The sequence below is a fragment of the Sus scrofa genome, chromosome 7 (genome assembly GCF_000003025.6).
Source record: "Sus scrofa isolate TJ Tabasco breed Duroc chromosome 7, Sscrofa11.1, whole genome shotgun sequence".
Classification (NCBI taxonomy): Eukaryota; Metazoa; Chordata; class Mammalia; order Artiodactyla; family Suidae; genus Sus; species Sus scrofa.
The window spans coordinates 92,984,174-93,000,761 of record NC_010449.5 but is presented as its reverse complement, the minus strand read 5'-3'; the positions used below and the strand labels follow the sequence as shown (position 1 = coordinate 93,000,761).

Below are 16,588 nucleotides of genomic sequence, written 5' to 3'. Positions count from 1 at the left end.
AGCCTCATCTGTGACCTATACCACAGCTCATGGCAACGCTGGATCCTTCACCCACTGAGTAAGGTCAGGGATCGAACCCACAACCTCATGGATAGTAGTCTAGTTTGTTACCCCTGAGCCACGATGGGAACTCCTGAAGTCCATACTGTTGACCATACCCCTCTTTGCTGGATACAGAGATGGTGACACCTAGAGGGCACGAGACTTCCCAAGATGAAGTGTCCTAAGGGGACCGCCAACACGCCAGGAGGTCACCATGTGACTTGCTGATTGACAGTTTCCTAGGGATGAACTTGGGCCCGACACTGGGCTAAGCACATAGGAGGTACCTGATCAGTGAAACCCCCAGGTCTTGGACAAGCTGCTGCCCAGACAGCCGCCTGTGAGGATAGACAGGCCCTCACAGTGTAATGCCAAGGCCATTAGGCTGAAAACACACAGACAGTAATGCATCTTCTCCGAGACATGTGCTTACTGCTGAAATAGCCTATGTCAGACCTCCAGGGCCTTCCAGTGCTAAGTGCTGGGGAGTGACAGATGACAGATGTCGTGGCTCAGCGTCCCTCCTCTTAGCTGCAACCTGCTCTGTGCTCCCAAAGTCCCGCCGTGAAAGACACTGGAGAAGGACACATCTGAGATGAATGGACAGATAGATGGATCCCGACATCTCATTATCCGAACCACACCACCAGCCGGATGTTCCCCAGAGTGCTTGGAAATATCATCAACTGTGAGTACATCCCCACTCCACCCCGTCCACGTGACCAGCAGCCCGGGCTGGAGCTGTGGGCCCCCAGGGGCAGCAGGAAGGCAGGTGAGAATTGTCCAGAAACAGAACCCCTCCATCGTGGCCTGGTCTCCAGAGGGATGGTCCCAGGGAGGCAGCTTGACTCCTGGAGAGGAGACTGATGTGTTGGGTGATGCTGAGGAATATCCAGCAGCCCGGGGCCTCCACAGTCCCCTGAGAGCCTAGGTCCCAGCCTCAGGGGCCAGGGATGTGAAGGCTTCAGGGCATGTTAGCTCCTTAAGGGCTGCCTCTCTGTGGTGTTTCTGCTTCCAACCCACCAGTCCCTGAGCTCCCAGAGTCAGAGCCAGTGAGGGATTTCCCCTGACCACTGAGCCCAGCCCCGTGCCACACGCATGCTCAGGACGGTGACAATGGCAGCGGCTGGTGCCACGCCAAGGGCTGGACAGATGGGGCAGAGCCCCCAAGGACCCGAAATGCACCTCAGGAAGGAGAGAAGGAGGGAAGGAGGAAGGAGGGAGCAGGAAGGAGAGAGAGAGAGAGAAGGTTCTGGCTGGAACCCTGGTTTGCTGGAAGGACCCGAGCTGTCACCTGCTAGAGTGAGGATGAGAACGCCTTCATGTCCTTCCCACTCAGGAAAAGTGGGGGGGTTTCCTCTCTCCCCCATTTCCACCCAGCCCAGATCAGGGAAATGGAAAGCGGCCTCCAGCTGATCACAGAGGAGCTGAAATAAGAGAAAATCTGCAGAAGCTGCCAAAGGGAGTGCATGCCACTGAATATCCCGCAAGTGAACAGAGGGAAATACCCATATTCATTTATTTAGGGCTTGTGGTCACTCCGTGGGCTCAAGAAACCTCTGAGCCCTCAACCCACACTCCTCCACTGCACAATAAACACTGATCAAGAGCAAACATCAAACATCTGGAGTTCCCACTGCGGCTCAGTGGGTTAAGAATCTGCTTGCAGTGGTGTGGGATGCCTCAAAGGTGTGGGTTTGACATTTGGCACAATGGGTTAAGGATCCAGTAGGTCGCAGCTCTGGCTTGGATTCAATCCCTGGCCCAGGAGCTTTCATATGCTGGGTGAGGCCATTAAAAAAAAAAAAAAAAAAAAAAAAAAGAAAAAGAAGATGGAGTTCCCATCGTGACGCAGTGGAAAAAAATCTGGCTAAGAACCATGAGGTTGAGGGTTCAATTCCTGGCATCTCTCAGTGGGTTGAGGATCTGGTGTTGCCATGAGCTGTGGTGTAGGTTGCAGAAGAGGCTCAGATCTGATGTGGCTGTGGCTGTGGCTAGTGGCTGTAACTCTGATTGGACCCCTAGCCTGGGAATCTCCATAGGCAGGTGGAGGCCCTTGAAGAAGGTGGGTGCAGCCCTTAAAAAAGCAAAAAAAAAAAAAAAGAAAAAAGCCACCCGTCTACCAGGCACTTAAACATCCCTCTGTAAGTTCCAAGGATCGCCTGATTATCCATTTGTTTATGGATGCTTAAATCCACTCACTCCTTCATCCATCCACCTATTCAGCAAAGCTCCACTGAGCACTACCTACATGCCCCAAAGTGGAAGGAATGCTTCTGGTACCGTCTGCATCCCCAGCCTTCTGCTTCCTGCCCTTCATCCAAAGCTGTCTCGGGGCCACAGAGAATGTCCTGGAAGAGCATCTCGAAAGCAGTTCCTCTAGGCCTCAAAACTGAACTAGACCTCATCAAAGATGCTGTAGGAAGTGTCCGTTGGCCCTGCGACAGCCAAGGGGAGGGGATGCTGAGGACGGGTAGGATGTGACCTTTCTATCTGGCCCCTCCCTAGCCTCGCCCCATCACCACCCTGAGCTCTTCCACCTGGTATCTAACCAGTTCTCATGCCCACACCACAGCGCATTTCCCTCCAGCTCTTGAACTCTCCTTTCCCGTAGCCCTTGGTCTTTGACCTTGAGACTTCCAGGCCTTTGAGTGTCCCAGGGGTATCTCTAACTCAACGCCTCAGAATGAATTCTTTTTTTTTTTAATTTATTTTATTTTATTTTATTTTATTTTATTTTTTGTCTTTCTGCCATTTCTTGGGCTGCTCCCGCGGCATATGGAGGTTCCCAGGCTAGGGGTCTAATCCGAGCTGTAGCTGCCAGCCTACGCCAGAGCCACAGCAACTTGGGATCCGAGCCGCATCTGCAACCTGCACCACAGCTCACGGCAATGCTGGATCGTTAACCCACTGAGCAAGGGCAGGGACCGAACCCGCAACCTCATGGTTCCTAGTCGGATTCATTAACCGCTGCGCCACAACGGGAACTCCTCAGAATGAATTCTTCATCAACCCCCGCCAAAGCAGCCATGTCTGTACTGCCTGTGGCAATGATGGGAAGTCCTACCAGCCTGGTCCCCCAGGTAACAAATCGATGGGTCATCCCCAGTGCCCTCCCCCATGCTCCGCAGCCCGCTGCAGACCCCTGCCCTGCACATCCAGGCAGCATCTTAGGCACAGACCACTAGTGTTAACAGATTACTGGCCCTAAAAAGACAAAAAAAGAAAAAGAAAAGAACAAAAGGTAGTTCTGCCATCATGCCTCAGCTGTAACAAACCCAACTAGTATCCATGAGGACAAGGGTTCAACCCTGGCCTTGCTCAGTGGGTTAGGGATCTGGCATTGCCATGAACTGCGGTGTAGGTTGCAGACTTGGCTCAGATCCCTCATTGCTGTGACTGTGGTGTAGGCTAGTGGCTACAGCTCTCATTCGACCCCTAGCCTGGGAACCTCCATATGCCGTGGGTGTGGCCCTAAAAAGACAAAAAGAAAAAAAAAGCTATTTACTGAAAGTCTACTTTGTGCAGATACCATGAATCTGGGAGGATGGAAATAAATAAAAAGTACGGCCCCAGAAGAAAAATCTAGGACACTAGATCACCTCCTTTTGTCCTCCATCCCATGCCAGGTGTGGCCTTGGAGGATCATGAAGAAACTCCCACCCTCAAACTTAGATCACAGGTAACCGGAGAACTGGCCGTGGAACCTCACCCACTGCAACCCCAGCTCGGGCAGGAGTCCAGCCTTGGCGCAGGCACCACACGCTGGTGACCCATGAATGCTGCTTCCCTTCTCCCCTCCTCTAAACGGGAAGCGTGCTGTGCTGTCCTGTCCTGTCCTCCCAGCCACACTGCTTACGAAGCATATCGGCAAGGGGAAAACGCATCCTTTGGCTCCGGGCTGCGGGCCCATAAGGAGCTATATCTGGATCCGCCCGAGAGACCTGAGGTCCTGGGCTTGGAGCCAGTCAGAGCTGCTGGACGGGACTCACACTGCTGCCCTTTCTGGAGCGGACGAGGGCACTGGAGGCCGTCTGTGGGATTCTTAGGCCACATGGCACTGACACCTGTGCTTGATTGGGCTTTCTTTTCCATGGGATCGTGAGCTCCCAGCACCTGGCACATGGTAGGTAGTGAACAGATGTTTATTGGACAAAGGAATGAATGAGTGAGTGAGTGAATGAAGGAATAGATCCCTAGACAGAGTCCCTGCTCTCACCTACTTATAATCAACTGGGAGAAAAACCACGGTGAACAAATGGGATCCTCTGACACAACACATGACCTTTGGTGGCTTTCGCTCTCCTTCAGGGTACAAGCCCAGTACTCACAGTGGCCCAGGAGGCTTTTTATGAGCTAACGCTTCGTCATCTCTCTGGACTCAGAGGCTACTGTTGCCCCACCCCTGGCTCTGCTCCAGTCACACTGGCCTCCTGATGTTCCTTGAGCCTGCCAGCACTCTTCCCCTTAGCTCCTTTGTTCCTTCTGCTTTCCTTCTGGAAGGCTCTTCTCCCAGATGTCTGCATGGCTCCCTCCACCCCAGCCACCTTGCCCCACACAGCTCTGCTCAAACCTCGCCTCTTTGTGAGTCTGCCCCACCCACCATCTGTAAAACTGTGGGCCCAGCACTGCCCTCATCTTCCCTCTCCTCCTGCCTGATGTGTTTTTGGATAGCGCCTAGCACCATTGGATTTTTTTTTTTTTTTTTTGTCTTTTTAGGGCCGCACCCTTGGCATATGGAGGTTCCCAGGCTAGGAGTCAAATCGGAGCCGTAGCCACTGGCCTACACCACAGCCACAGCAACATCAGATCCGAGCCTCATCTGTGACCCACACCACAGCTCACAGCAATGCTGGATCCTTAACCCACTGAGCGAAGCCAAGGATGGAACCTGCATCCTCATGGACACTAGTCAGATTCATTTCCACTGAGCCACGATGGGAACTCCCACCATGGGATGTTCTATGGGTATTTTGCTTCTTTGTGTTATGTATTTGACTGCTAATTCCCACAGGAATATAAGCTTCACCAGGGCAGGGATTGTCTGTTTCGTTGAATGCTGGATCCAAAAGCCCAGAACAGCGCTCAATGGGACTCAAAAGCAATGGCTGTCTGCCTGATGCCTACAATATGCCCTGTGTGCCAGCTGAGTCTGTGGCAGATGCCTAGAGGAGTGGATGTGGGAGTTGGGGAGTACAAGAGATTCCATTAGGATGTAAGAAGAAAAGAGAACTGCTATTTATATTTATTTTTATATAATAATTTTGTCTTCTTTTGGTGTTATGCTAGACATAAGACACAAGCACAGTAGAGCACATATGTAATAATGAATAAATGATATTCATATGAAAGGCACCTGAAAGAAAAAAAAAAAACAATGGCTAATGGGTAAGCAAGGGATGAGCTGTCATGATGATAAGCTCCACTTGGCTAACACAACACTTAGAATTGAGGGGGACCGAGAGGTGGAAGGGGAGGCCCCTGTTTTAGGGACTCCTTCTCACTCACGTGCTCCTGGCAGGGCTGTTAATTACTGCCTTCCAATCCCACCAACACCTCCATCACATCATGGGATGGGCACAAGACCTAGGCTAAGCTTGATCTTATCACTGCACTCCCAGATGGAGGGGACGGGTTCAGGAACAGTCATCTGACTCGATCTGGGCCAATCAGCGTCTACTCTGAGATTTTTCTATGAGATGAGCTCTTTTTATCTGCACTGCTAAAATTGGGAGGTGGGAGCCTTCCTGCCTGTCACATGGAAAGAGAACCCAAGAAGAAAAAAATCAGAGCCAAGAGATGGAAAGAAAGAGCTCTAATGATACTGTTTGGGATCCCTGGAGCCAGTTATATCTGATCCAAATTCACTTGGGTTTTTTTCTATCTCTCTGTATCTATCTACTTACTACCTACCTGTCTTTTTTTCTCTCTCTCACTCTCTCTCTCTCTCTCTCTCTCGAACTAGTTCGTGTTGGCTGTTTCTTCTGCCTCTCTGTATCTATCTAGTTACTACCTACCTGTCTTTTGTTTTTGTTTTTCCCTTGAACTAGTTTGAGTTGCCTATTTTTCTCTCACAACCAAAAGTTCAGAGATATCAGTCCTTTGGTCCTTTCAATGAAAGAAAAATCATTCTCCAAAAGTAAGAAACAGAAATCGAAACTGAAAACAAACAAATGAGCCACCAATGGCAATGACACGATGTGGGTGGAAGCCACCCATTCCAAGATATCAGGTTGGTCCCTGGCATCTGGCCCAGTGACTTGAGCCCAGAGCTGGGTGAGGCATTCCCACCTTCCCCAGAGGCTTCAGGAAGTGGGGTGGCTTCCATCTGGACCACGGTTTAAGAGGCTCTTGGGTTGCCATGGTGAGGAACAAAGGTTGGGGAGATGGTGAGTGACAGTCCAACGCACCTCCCACAGCCCTCCAGCCTCCTGCTGAGAATTCTCAGGGATGTATAGGTGGCCGCCTCCTCCCTAGTCTGGCTTTACCGGAAATGCCAAATCCAAGCACTTTTGTGTCCAATAAGGTCAATCACATCAGAACTTGTTTAAGCCGAAACAATGACTCTGCTTTATTAAATGAAAAGAATTATTTTTAGTTTTGGAGACTTTTATTTTCAGTCCGTCATTTCGATTAAACTTTTGAAACCTGCCTGACTTGCATCAGTTTTTTTCCAGCTAGATTTGCTTATTTCTTCTTGACTGCTAAATTTAGGAAACAAACAGCCAAGGGGAAGGTTTAAAATAAGAAAGGAAAATATTTTCCATGTCATTGTCATCAAAAACAGTTCAACTCAAATCTCCAAGCCTTGTAAACCTTCTTTTAAAATATACACGGACCCCAAAGTTTTAGATTTAAACAATTCGAACTCCTTTGAAATAACTACTGCCCAATTTCCTTTTACTGCCAGTAAAATAGATACCTGCTGGGTTTGCCTTTCACGAAATTCAGTGAAACTGCAAGTAAAAAGGCTCTGGTCCTATTTTATGGATGGCTCCTGACTTTTTCTTCTGAGTCTGCTTTAAACTCAAAACACCTGGTGAGCAAAATGTGCTTCCCAACCACTCTTGACTCCCCTGGGAACAAAATCTCATCTGATGCTGTGTCCCAGGTTGAAAGACTGCCATTCATTAGTCGAACTGAGAAACAGCGCATGAGTCACCATCTCTGAGAGCACAGGCTCAGGTTCCGCCTTTCCCAAATGAGAAGGCGTGTCCCCTGGGTCTCCCCATAAGCTGCTGGGTTCTGGGGAAACAGCCAGTGTCCCTGCCCAATCAGACAAGATGCTGGAGGCAGCACCAGGCTGAGACCTTACGGACACAGGGGAAACTTGTCTGGGCAACCAAGGGTCTCTGAGGGACCTGTCCCAGATGTGTCTGCATCTTCCTTTACACATCGCCCCAAAAGTAGTTATTATAGGAAGTTCCCTTGTGGTGCAGCAGGTTAAGGATCTGGCATTGCCGCAGCTGCGGTGTAGTTCGCAACAGTGGTGCGAGTTCGATCCCTGGCCCGGGAACTTCCATGTGCTGGGGTTAAAAAAAAAAAAAAGGGTAGTTATTTTGGGGATTACTAGCCTGGGCTTTGAAATCTGATGGCCCTGGGATGGAAGGCCAGGGCTTACTTCTACCCTTTCTGAGCAGGTTTCTTCATCTGGATCATGGTGAGGATTAAAGGAGATGATGTAGACAACGTGCTTAGCACAGTAACTGGCACATAACTTAGAGTTATTAACTATGATTAGCTTGCGTGCCTTTTTATCAGTGGCTCTCAACTCTGGCTGCACACTGGAATCATCTGGGAAGATTTTCGATTTCCTAATGCCCAGGTCCTACTCAAGACCACTTAAGTCAGAATTTCTGGAAGTGGGATCAGGGGTTCTCAATGCTCTACCAAGGCTGAGCTGTCACTTCGTATGGATGCAGGATGGTGGGCGACTGCCAGTCTTGGGCTGCTGAAATCACGGGACCAAGAACTCGAGGGACCTAGGCCACCTCCCTTGACCCCTTCCCAGGAGCCTCACGGTGAGTCTGGGTTTTTGGCTTCTATTTGTACTGATCCAGAGCTTCACCATCAGCAGAGGCATCTGCAACTCAGCCAGGGCTGCAAGGTTACTATAGAAACTGCACCTTGCAACGCTCATGCTCACAGGCTGGGAGGTTCAAGTTCAATTACATACCAAGGAGCACAAGGTAGGGGCTCCCTGGGAAGCCAATTTTGGGCTATCAGTTAGATTTCCCACCATGACCTAACTTCTCTAGGGTGCTGAAAACTGCCCAGCTTTATGACACCAGTGGTCTCACCAAGAAAGAGTTCTAGTGGTTCTGGTGATCTCACCAAGAAAGAAAGGGGTCCCTTTCCCCATTCCCTTAGGGATCTGAGCCAACTAGAGTCCTCTATTCCAGACTGGGACAAGGCACCAAGCCCACTGTTCCAAACCATCTCTGCTCAGATCCAGGAAGATTCCCGGCCCAATCAAACTCTCCAGTCTCATTTCACATTCTCTGCCCAGCCCAGAGGCGATCTAGGGATGGAGGGATTCTGAGAGTGGTCCATGCTAGAAATAATTTGGGGTGATAGCTTAGTTTTTACCTGCTTCTCAGTTTACCCAGTGTGAACAGAGTGCTCTTGAGTCTGTGAAAGGCACCAGAATTCTGTCTTACCCTCCCAACCACAGCTGCTACAGAGTAAGAGGAAAGATTAGGCCTCTTTTAATCTGAGCCAAGAGTATCTGCTCACTGAGGGCCTGCAATGAGCTGGATGCTATATGAGGTGCTTATTTCTATCTTCAAGTAGTCCTGCCAAGCCTCTTCTTATCCTTATTTTATGGAGGAGGAAACTGAGGCCCAGAGAGGTAAAATAACCCACCCAAGGTCACACAGCTGCTGAGTGGCTGGGCTAGGACTGGAATTGAGAGAGTCTGGCTGCAAAGCCTAAGCACAATGCTTCCTCTGTGTGCCTTCAAACCACTCCTGGGCCAGATGTGCTTGGCACCACCCTGTCCCCCCCATCTCTGAGTGTATCAGCTCTAAAGCAAGCTAGCCTCTGGCACCTAGAACACAACCAGGCCCTGACAAGTGCAGGCTGGAGGCCACCTCCCTCCTGGGCTCAGGGTTCAGAGCATCAGTTCATGGCTCTGATGGGGACCTGCCCAGTGCTGTCATCTCTTGGCCTGACACAGGCATGGAAACACTTTTCTGTTTACGGCTAGAAGGAACATGGAACAAATGAAAAGTATAAGAGTTTGTATTACTCAGACCAAAACAGCACATAACCAGATTTCCTGGGGTCAGCCCAGGTGCTCCTTGGTCTTCCCAGCCAGGGACAACCTCAGGGTCCTAGTGACCTTCAGCTGTAGTTACAGCCAAAGGGGACAAAGCCAACTCCTGTTCCGGTTCTCGTCTGCTTGATCCTATCAGTCCCTCAAACAACACTGCCACGTTGTGTGGATGAGAAAAAGGAAGCCAGCAGAAGCACTGCAATGACAGGGCAACCTCAGGCTCTCCGGGCTCAACACATATCCTGCCGGCCAACCCAACATGCAGGTCACACCCTGTTCTGCTCTAGTCACACAAGTGCAATATGTCAACGTTTCTAAGTTACCATTGCATTTCAGATGTTCAATACTCAGAATCTATTGAACTTGAACCTGTCAGATATTAACTGGAAAGATAACGCAATAATGGGCCATGCGGAGTTCCTGTCGTGGCTCAGCGGAAACGAATCTGACTAGCATCCATGAGGATGCAGTTTCCATCCCTGGCCTCGATCAGTGGGTTAAGGATCCGGCGTTGCTGTGAGCTGTGGTGTAGGTCACCGACATGGCCTGGATCTGGTGCTGCTGTGGCTGTGGTGTAGGCCAGCGGCTACAGCTCCGATTTGACCCCTGGCCTGGGAATCTCCATGTGCCATGGGTGCAGCCCTAAAAAGACCAAAAAAGGGGGCCATGTAACACATAGAGTACATAGACCATGACAATATTGAGGGTGGCAACAGCCTCCTGTCTCATCACTGAGATCGGAACCAGCTGGGTCAGGATCGCATTCAACCCATTAGCACTCAGCAAGGCCCTGACCAAGGACAGAGCACCTCAGTATTTAACACTTTCCAGAAGAGAGAGCCATATTAGAGCAGTGGCTGATGCAGCACATTACGGCATGATGGGTCAAGTTCAGAAGTACATTACCTGTGGTTCACAACTAGCATAATTAAGCAATTAGGTTATACCCATCAAGAAAAGAAAGCCTGACAGAGGCTGACTTTTAAAATCAGATTAAACAGGAGTTCCCGTCGTGGCGCAGTGGTTAACGAATCCGACTAGGAATCATGAGGTTGCGGGTTCGATCCCTGTCCTTGCTCAGTGGGTTAATGATCCGGCGTTGCCGTGAGCTATGGTGTAGGTTGCAGATGCGGCTCGGATCCCGCGTTGCTGTGGCCCTGGCATAGGTCAGTGGCTACAGCTCCGATTAGACCCCTAGCCTGGGAACCTCCATATGCCGCAGGAGCGGCCCAAGAAATAGCAAAAAGACAAAAAATAAATAAATAAATAAATAAATAAATAAAATCAGATTAAACAAAAAGAAAAAAGAGAAGGAGAAGGAGAACTGGGAAAAGCAGCCTGCCTCATGGGTGGCTTTTTGCAAGGCCCACTGCTGGGGCAGGTACAACTTGTCCCCTCAACAGGACTACGCCCGAGGACTGGCACGTCCCCCGCACCCCAGCATTTTATGTAGGTACAATATACAAAGAGGCTAGAGGGAGGTCCCATTGTGTCTCAGAGGGTTACAAACCCGACTAGTATCCATGAGGATGTGCGTTCCATCTCTGGCCTTGCTCAGTGGGTTAAGGTTCCAGCATCGCCATGAGGGGTGGTGTAGGTCATGGACACGGCTCAGATCCTGAGTTGCTGTGGCTGTGGTGTAGGCTGGCAGTTGCAGCTCCTATTCAACCCCTAGCCTGGGAACTTCCAAATGTGGTCATAAAAAGAAAAACAACAACAACAACAAAGTGGCTATAAAATTTGCAAACATGGATAATAGCATTTTTTTTGGGGGGGGTCTTTTTAGGGATGCACCCACAGCATATGGAAGTTCCCGGGCTAGATGTCAAATCAGAGCTGTAGCTGCCAACCTACCCCACAGCCACAGCAACACCAGATCTGAGCCATGTCTGCAACCTATGCCACAGCTCAGAGCAACGCTGGATCCTTAATCTACTAAGTGAGGCCAAGGATTGAAACTGTGTCCTCGTGGGTACTAGCTGGGTTCATTACTGCTTGAGCCACAATGGGAACGCCAATACTAATATTTCTTAATGGATAGAGCCCTTTGGATGACTTCTTCTGAGATATGCTAAAGACAGAGTTTTGGAGTTCCTATTGTGGCTCAGTGGGCTAAGAACCCGACATAGTGTCTGTGAGGATTCACGTTTGATCCCTGAGTTTGCTCAGTGGGTTAAGGATCTGGCATTGCCGCAGCTGTGGCTCTGATTCGACTCCTAGCCGGGAAATTTCCATGTGCTGCAGGTGCGGCAGAAAAAAAAATTTTTTTAATTAAAAAAGAGATGCAGTTTTATTCAGTGAGAAATCAGAGACACAAATCATCTGATCACAGCGTATCACATATGCGTGTGCTGAGATCCATGGAAATCTGGGCTCATGTACATATTCATTGCAGTTTTGCACAGTACACAGAAACATACATTGTTAATGAGCAACAAGATGACCACTGTGTCATGTGTTATCATGTAATCTAAATAAATCACTTACTGTATATGTCCATCCATGTTTTCCTTGATGGCCACCCTGTAGCTAAACAGAATCTTAAAGGGAAGACATAGCTCCGTTCTTGAAAAAGCGTCAGTGCTATGAAGATATAAATCCTCTCTGACTTAATCTATGAACTCAGTGCAATCCTGATTAAATAACAACTGTGCTGGGAGGTGGGTGGTGGGGTAAGGATTCAGCTGGAAGAGTTTAAATGGGAGTGAACGATCAGGGAATATCTGAAAAAAAGGAAAGACGGAGAAATAGACTTACCAGAGATTAAGGTATATCAAAGACTGCAGATTTTATATAGCAAGATACTATTGGCATAACACCAAACAGATCAATAAAAGAAAGTGAGGTCAGAAATAGACCCAATAGAGGGCTGGCATAAAGTACAGTTGCATTTCAAATGTGCCCTTCAGTTACTAGACAATGTGGTAACAAATAAAGCTGAATTCATTTCTTAAATCGAAATTAATTCTAGGCAGCCCTTTTTTTTTTTTCGTTTTAGGGCCACACTGCTGACTAGGGGTGAGATTGGAGCTGCAGCTGCCGGCCTACACCACAGCCACAGCAACGCCAGATCTGACTGAGCCAGGTCTGTGACCTACACCACAGCTCACAGCAACTCCTAATCATTAATCCACTGAGCGAGTCCAAGGATCGAACCCGTATCCTCATGGATACTAGTCAGGTTTGTTACCACTGAGCCACAATGGTAATGAACATCAGCATTTTAGATACGACTTTTTGATACAATAGAAGTTCCAATTTTATTTAAACATATACCTGGTTTTCCAGAGACAGCCCCGATATATACCTGTGCTCTTAGGATCTGAATCAGAATTTGTCTCAGCTTAGGTGATGGATATGATCACCCTACATTTCTAGATATTTACTCTACAATTAAACTGGCATGAGTATTTGAAATGTACAAGTATGTTAATTACAGCAGCATTTATTAAAAGTGCTAAAATAATTTAATTTAAATGCCCATCAGTAGAGGACTGACTGAATAAATTAGTTTCTCCTTACGGTAGAATTCTAAATAAATGTTAGAAGGAATAAGTTATGCATGAATACTGTCATTCATTTCATATAAAGAGTTTATAAACACGTGCATATCTAAATGCACAGATTTATCTGCAAAAATATATGGCAAGTTGCCAAACAGTAGTCCCCTCCAGAGATGGCACAGGAATGGGCTGGGAGACCACAGAACTTTCCCTTTTCCTTTATACAAATCTGGGGTGTTTTGTAAATAAGTATTTACTTATTTATTATTGGGGGTGTGTGTCCCAATCTCCTTTATTTAAGAACAAAGTAGTAAGTGATGTGGGGATTAAAATCAAGAGCATCACTGAACTTCACCTTCCCTCTAACCAGTTCCCCCAAACTCCCTGGCCCCACACCCTTTGTGTTCCCAATTCCTTTCTTAGTAATGAAGAACTCAATCCCAAAGCCCTGTTAGAAACTTCCCTTACAATAAAATTATTTTTAGAAAAGAGATGGATCTTGGAGTTCAATTATGGCACAGTGGAAACGAATCCGACTAGGAACCGTGAGGTTGCGGGTTCGATCCCAGTCCTTGCTCAGTGGGTTAAGGATCTGGCGTTGCCATGAGCTATGGTGTAGGTCACAGATGCGGCTCGAATCCCATGTTGCTGTGGCTGTGGCGTAGGCTGGCAGCTGTAGCTCTGATTCGACTCCTAGCCTGGGAACCTCCATGTGCTGCCAGCACAGCCCTAAAAAGCAAAACAACAACGACAACAACCAGATGAACCTTAATTCTTTTCTACCTAAAGGCATTGAGCTAATTATTATCATCATCAACATTAATACTTTCTGTGTGAATCTCAGATATAAATACATTGATGAATTCCTCAGCTGTAACATTTGGGGGCAGAAGTACCAACCAGGAAGAGAAGGACCATTGGAGAGGAGGGGACAGGAAGCTAGGTGGAGGAAAAATAATTTGTCCTCTACCCTTCTGAGCTCTTCGCAGAGACCCCTGTAATAAAGGACAGATAAAGGGTTCTGGGACCTAATGCCAAGGTGTGGCGGGGTTTTTCCCAAGCCCCAAAGAGCAATTCTCAGATACCAACTGGGGGTCCTGCAGTTCAACTCAGTTCTTGACCTTCTCTGCCTAGAGGCAGTAACAGAGTCCACAGGCCGAGGGCTCAGTACGACGAGACTGCCTTCCACCTCAGATGCCAACTGCAAGCCCAGATGGTTACCTGTGCTTCTGACTGACTAGCTAAAAAGCAGAGGTTCCGGAGTTCCGGTCATGGCGCAGTGGTTAACGAATCCGACTAGGAACCATGAGGTTGCGGGTTTGATCCCTGGCCTTGCTCAGTGAGTTGAGGATCCAGCGTTGCCGTGAGCTGCGGTGTAGGTGTAGGTTGCAGAAGCGACTTGGATCCCGCATTGCTGTGGCTCTGGCGTAGGCCGGTGGCTATGGCTCTGATCAGACCCCTAGCCTGGGAATCTCCATATGCCGCGGGAGCGGCCCTAGAAAAAAGCAAAAAAGACAAAAAAATAAAAAAATAAAATAAAACTAAAAAAATAAAAAGCAGAGTTTCCCACAACCCCTCACTAGGTTCGATTAATTTGCTAGAGCAATTACAAGTTAATTACAAAGGATATTGAAAGATACAAATCAACAGCCAGAGGAAGAAACAGTACATGCAGTGAGGGTGTAGTGAGGATGGGAAGGAGGTGGCAGAGGTGGGGGGACTGTCGCAGGTGAATTCAACCTTCAGGGTATGCTCAAGACCCAGCTTGACTCCTCCTGACTTCTCCCCACAGCATGAGTCTAACACCTGAAAATGGGATGCAGGGAGGATGCTAAGAAGCCAAACCCTAGACAAGGGCCTTTCACCTCACCTCTTCTACAGGTATGGACCCTGGAAATACACTGACGAGGCTGGTACTCAGACTCTCGGGACAACTGGTGTCATTTCCTTTTCAGTTTGTCCATTTTAAGCTGCCCCCCCCGCCCCCCACCGCCTTTTAACCTTTTCTAAGGTGCCTGGTGTCAAATGCTTAACTTAGTAACTTGGTTGAAAGGGACGGGCAGACCAAGGAGCGCTGGGAAGGGCTGATGGTCAAGTCCCTCAGGCGAGCCTGCAGGCCATGCTGCACAGCCTGAGTTAACCTCTGAGCACAGCCGTTTGCACAGCTGCAGAAAGGAGGTGTCAAGCGTATGAGATAAGATCATCGCAGCCAGGCTATGGGAGGCCCTCACTACATGAGTGTATAGAAGGAGGGGGTTGAGCAAGACAGTTTCCAAGCCCTCTTCCATCTCTAGCATTAAATGATCTCTCTCTCTCTCTCTTTTTTTTTTTTTTGTCTTTTTGCCATTTCTTGGGCCACTCCCCACGGCATATGGAGGTTCCCAGGCTAGAGATATAACTGGAGCTCTAGCCGCTGGCCCACACCAGAGCCACAGCAACTTGGGATCTGAGCTGTGTCTGCAACCTACACCATAGCTCACGGCAACACCGGATCCTTAACCCACTAAGCAAGGCCAGGGATCGAACCCGCAACCTCATAGTTCCTAGTCGGATTCGTTAACCACTGAGCCACGACGGGAACTCCTAGCATTAAGTGATCTCTAACTACATCCACTGACGTCATCATTCTTCAACACATACTTATTGCAGATCATGGAGAATCTCTAAAGGGCCAAAACTTCTTGTTATGTGACTTATCACTGTTCTTGGCACACAGTAGGTGCTCACAGTTTGTCATGTTAGAAAGGTATGTGCATGGTGTCCCTGAGACTCCGGTTCCATGGGAGCTGCAGGAATGGTTGGCATCTCTGATTAAGTGTCACCAAAATGGTACTTGCTCTCTCTGGGGCCCCGTGTTTGGACAGGAGCTAAGACTACAAAGGATCTCTAGAATGCAGGGGGGGTATGTGGGGAGCGAGTTAACCGGAGGCCCCCAATGGCAGCTTCTGCCAGGAACATGAGCTCGGCAGATGGGCATGCCAGCTCTGGGTCTGGGAGGGACAGAAACGTGTATTTTATTGTGGTCTGAGAGTCATTTGTGGGAAATGACATTAGGGTGGGTTAATGGCAGAGAGTGCTTTTCTCCCTTGACTAATGTCTTTGAGTATTATATTAAATTGTTTTTAAGTCACCAGAATGGTTATTAAATTAGTACGCTTTCGGAAAACAGTCTGGCCGTACATTTCTAGTGCTATATCCTTTGGCACATGGCCTTTTATGTCTCGGTCTGTCCATTACCTTCCCCTCGTCATGGCAGGGTGCCAATAGGGCCCCAAATCTCCCACATACCCAGAAGATTTATATTTAACCTCTGGAATAGGGAGAGGCATGTAAACATACTTTCTCATCCACGGCATATGGAGGTTCCCAGGCTGGGGGTGGAATTGGAGCTACAGCTGCTGGCCTACACCAGAGCCACAGCAACTCGGGATCCAAGCCACAACTGCAACCTACACCACAGCTCATGGCAACACCGGATCCCCAGCCCACTGAGCGAAGCCAGGGATCAAACCCGCATCCTCATGGATACGCGCTGGATTCATTTCCGCTGTGCCATGATGGGAACGCCTCAGGAGTCCTATTTTAATCATATAATTAGTTATAGACAAATACTGGCATAAAGATGTTCATAAGAGTCTTTTTTTTTTTTTTTGTCTTTTTGCCTTTTCTAGGGCCGCTCCCGTGGCATATGGAGGTTCCCAGGCTAGGGGTCCAATCGGAAGTGTAGCCACCGGCCTACACCACAGCCACAGCAACATGGGATCCG

General features: G+C 48.6%; 1 protein-coding gene across 2 annotated transcripts in view; it reads right to left on the bottom strand.

The window, feature by feature from the left end:
- The window catches only part of GALNT16 (polypeptide N-acetylgalactosaminyltransferase 16), a 112,613-nt gene that overhangs the window by 40,685 nt on the left and 55,340 nt on the right, over positions 1 to 16,588 (bottom strand).